This window comes from Vicia villosa, unplaced genomic scaffold (genome assembly GCF_029867415.1).
Source record: "Vicia villosa cultivar HV-30 ecotype Madison, WI unplaced genomic scaffold, Vvil1.0 ctg.001398F_1_1, whole genome shotgun sequence".
NCBI classification, from domain to species: domain Eukaryota; kingdom Viridiplantae; phylum Streptophyta; class Magnoliopsida; order Fabales; family Fabaceae; genus Vicia; species Vicia villosa.
Window position 1 is genome coordinate 196,262 of NW_026705604.1, and position 4,630 is coordinate 200,891.

The window sequence follows — 4,630 nt, forward strand, 5'->3', positions numbered from 1 at the left end:
ATTTTGTGCATACTCTTTGTATAATTCCTGAAATGGAAATTGCATAGTATTAGAGTACCACATTATCTCATACAAAATTCATATCCTTGTTATCATCGAAACTAAGAATATTGATCAGAACAAATCTTGTTCTAACAGTTTAGAGCAGTTACTGTTTCATCTGCGTCCTGTACTTTTCATTTTTTGAACATTTTACCTCTGATGTGTATAAAGAGGTCATTGTTCGTTTATTATAGCCTTTTGTTTCGTGATTTAAACCATTACCTATTGAAAAACAAATCTTTGGATATCTAGCCTTCATGATATGGTTTGATCCTATTTACATTCACTATGAGAATTGTATAAGTTTCTAAGTCGTGTAGTTCAAGACCTCCATGGGGCAGCATAGCATTCACCACAAAGGGACTTCACAATTTAGGCTCGAGTTTATTCAAAAAATTCTTCCATTAGAATTAAATATTAAAGATATTGCTGGTCCCTGTAAATAACTCATAATTCGAATTTAGTCTCTATAAAATTTTCTTATAAAAATATTCCTTTTAAAGTATTTCGTTCACATTTTTAATTCCTGTCGACTATTTGGTTTAAAGGAAGTTGGCGTGGACTTATGATGGAATTTTTTAAAAAAAAAAAACGTTGAATAATCAACTTATTGCATGGCAGTTGATTATTCAGCAAATTTTTTAAAAACATTGCCATCTGTAGGTCCACGTAATAAACAACGGGGGCTAAAAGTATAGATGAAAAATTTAGGATGACCATTATTTAAAGAAAATTTTGATAGAAAATAAATTGAATTTTGGATTATTTATAGGGACCACATAGATATTTAACCCAACAATAATACTTACTTAGCATTATTTCCTTTAATTCATTCAACTTAAGTAACTGAATCTTAATTGGTGGCTGAATCAAAATTCATGAACTTAATATCCCAATAAGATTTATGTTCAAGGTTCATCAAATTAATGCAGTCAAATGGTTCGACTTCTACCATGCTGTGGAGAGGCATTTCATTCCTCTATGAGATATCGGCCTTTGCGAATGTTCTTTTTTCAATGTGTTGGCCTCTATCATTTGGGTTATGACAAAGCCATAGTATACTACTTGCTTCTTTTCAATGCACAAATCTCTTGATAAATCCATCCACCCTATTTTGAAAAAGTATGGATCATCCTAAAGATACGATTTTAACATCATGATAAAACTTTTTCTCCATGGATTTATTTTCTGAAAAATAAATCTGATGCTCTTAATGCTTTCATGCTATTTCATGCTGATGTTAAAACATAGTTTCAAGCCAATGTGAAGTCTATTGAGTCTGATTATGGGGGAGAGTATAGGCCATTCACTAACCACTTAACTAAGTTAGGTGTCACACATAGGCTAACTTGTCCATATACATCTCATCAAAATGGGACAGTAGAATGGAAGCACAGACAGATTGTAGAAATGAGGTTAACATTACTTGCTCAGGCCTCTATTCCTATTACCTTTTGGGAACACAACTTTACTACCGTTGTGTATTTAATAAATAGACTACCTACTAAGAATCTAAAGCATTTTTCATCTCCCTTTCATGCTCTTTACAAATCTCCACCTGACTATAAGTCCCTCAAAACCTTTGGTTGTGCTTGTTTCCCCCATCTTAGACCCTATAACCAACACAAGATGCAATTTCGAAGTTCTCAATGTGTTTTCCTAGGAGTTTCCCGTCAACACAAAGGCTTTAAATGCCTAAATGCAGAGGGCAGAATTTTCATATCTAAGGATGTTGTTTTTGGTGAACACTCCTTCCCATTTTCTAGCATGTTCCCCTCCTCCCTAGAACCTAGCATTAATACTCCTAATGCCACAACTAGTTTTCCCTTACCCTCATTTCTAGTTCCAAATAGTCTCCAAACTGCTGCCAATAGCCCAAATAGTCTCACACCTGTCATGAAAGTACCAACTTCTACAACTTCCCTCTTTGATACAACTGGCTCACATATTCAACCAGCTGTAACTGAGACCAATGTCCCACCTTTTGATCCTGACATGTCTCAGACAGCATCACATGTCTATCATCTTCCCACCAGCTCAGACCTTGTAGCGGGCCCTAGGTCAGACTCCAGCCCTGCTCCCTCATACCAGTCACATCCTGACTCATTCTTAAACCCTATGGATAATAACCCTAATATTTCTGCCCTCACACCCGCAGGTGAGTCCTCTCAACCTCAAATTTTTCCCAATCAAATACTATCTTCCCCCTTATTACAAACAATTACCCTATGCTAACTAGAGGTAAAACTGGTCACTTAAAACCCAAAGCTTTTCTAGCCTATGTTGAACCCTCTTCGGTTAAATAAGCCCTTTCTAATTCTAAATGGCTAGAAACTATGCAGGATGAATACCATGCTCTCCTTGCCAATAACACTTGGACCCTCACATCTCTACCTCCTCGTAGAAAAGCTGTAGGTTGCAAATGGGTATTCAAAATTAAAGAAAGTGCAGATGGCAGCATCAATATATTCAAAGCAAGGCTAGTTGCTAAGGGATACATACAAAAACAGGGCTTTGACTATAGTGAAACGTTTTCTCGTATGGTGAAACCCACCACCATTAGAATCCTTCTCACTCTTGCTATCACCCATAAGTGGGAACTCCAACAAATAGACATTAACAATGCCTTCCTAAATGGTGACTTGCAAGAGGAAGTCTTCATGCAGCAACCTCCAGGGTTTGTGTCTCAGGACAAACATCTAGTGTGTAAACTCAATAAAGCACTGTATGGTTTAAAACAGGCCCCTCGAGCCTAGTATGATAAATTGGCACAAGCTCTTCTTACTTTTGGTTTCATCACAGCAGGTGTGATCACTCTCTATTCATTTACTCCTCTCAAGGAATTACCATGTATGCTTTAGTATATGTAGATGATATTTTGGTAACTGGTAACTGGTTCCTCCTCCAAACTAGTTCATGATCTTATACAAAAACTGCATGATAAACTTGCTCAAGCATCTAGGAAGACCAATTTATTACCTAGGAATTGAGTTTTTGTATCAACCAAGTGGCTCCTTACTCCTTACTCAGTCAAAATATATGCATGACTTACTAGTTAAAGCACACATGCCAGAGGAAAAGGGAGTTCCCACCCCTATGTTGAGTTAATGTAAGCTAAGCAGGAATGGTACTGATGTATTTCATGATCCCAGTTTATATAGATCTATTGTTGGGGCCCTGCAGTATATCACTCTAACTAGGCCCGACATTTCATTTTCCATTAACAAAGCTTGCCAATATATATCTGTCCCTCTTCAGAGTATTGGCTGGCGGTAAAACGTATCCTATGGTATCTCAGTGGGACTGCCTCCTATGGCCTTCTCTTCAATCCTGCCTACCTGGATCAAAAGTTCACTCTTCGCGCCTATAGCGACTCCGATTTGGCAAGTGATCCAGATGACCGACGCTCCACTTTGGGTTCATGTGTCTATTTTGGTCCTAACTTAGTGACATGGAGCTCGAAGAAACAGCCCCTTGTGGCGCGCTCAAGTGTAGAAGCGGAGTATCGTGGCTTAACACATACCACTTTTGAACTCATATGGATTGAGTCCCTGCTCACTGAGCTACCCATCCCCTTTCTTTCTCCTACCCTACTATGTAACAATGTGAGTGCAGTTTGACTTTCACACAATCCTGTTATGCACGCACACACCAAACATATAGAGCTTGAAATTCATTTTGTTCGCGAAAGAGTTGTCGCTCAGCAGCTCCTGATCAAACACATTCCATCCCATGCTCAGATTCCTGATACGTTGACATAACCGCTTGGGACAGCTGCATTTCAATCACTTCGTAGCAAACTCAAGGTCCTTTGTCTTAAACCACCTTGAATTTGTGGGGGAGTAATAGAGATATAAGTAGTAAGTGAATAATAAACAGTTTATTAATATACTAAGTATATAAAGTGTACAGTAGCATTTTGTAAAATGATAACAATTGTATGAATGAAAATACATAGTATTATTCATTTCTAATACCATGTTATATCTTGTGGTTCTATATTTTGAGGTTTACAATTTGATATGTTAGCAAACCATGAGATATTTTAAATCATAAACAACTTTTTGTATATGAATTTTTCTACTATGTTTCCTCTTTGGTTTTGGTGTTTTATAATCATGACATGTGATATGTCACTACATTTTCCACTCCTTTTTAATCTAAAGTTTTGACGTGAAATTCTTCTAACAATATAACCCACCTTAGAAAAGTGGCTTTTTTTTCTCCTTTAATAACCAATTGTCACAATGATGAATGATATGTAAACGCAGTAACTTTGAAACCAAATAAATTTGAAACCGCCCTTGGACTTCATAGCGAAGATCCTTGCCGCCCTTCATGGGGAAATATCTCATTATTTAATTACATGGCAAAGATCCTTACCGCCCCTCGGGGAAATATCTCATCCTTGCACTTCATTGTGAAGATCTTTGGCGCCCTCCGAAAAACATCTCATTAGGGACTTCGTTATAAGGATCTTGGCCGCTCCCCAGGGCAGCAATGATAAGCAGCCTAAACTCTCGCGTAAGGGACATAGTGTCTCCTCGAGTAGGATAAAAATTAAGGGTAACTCCTAAGAGGCACAACA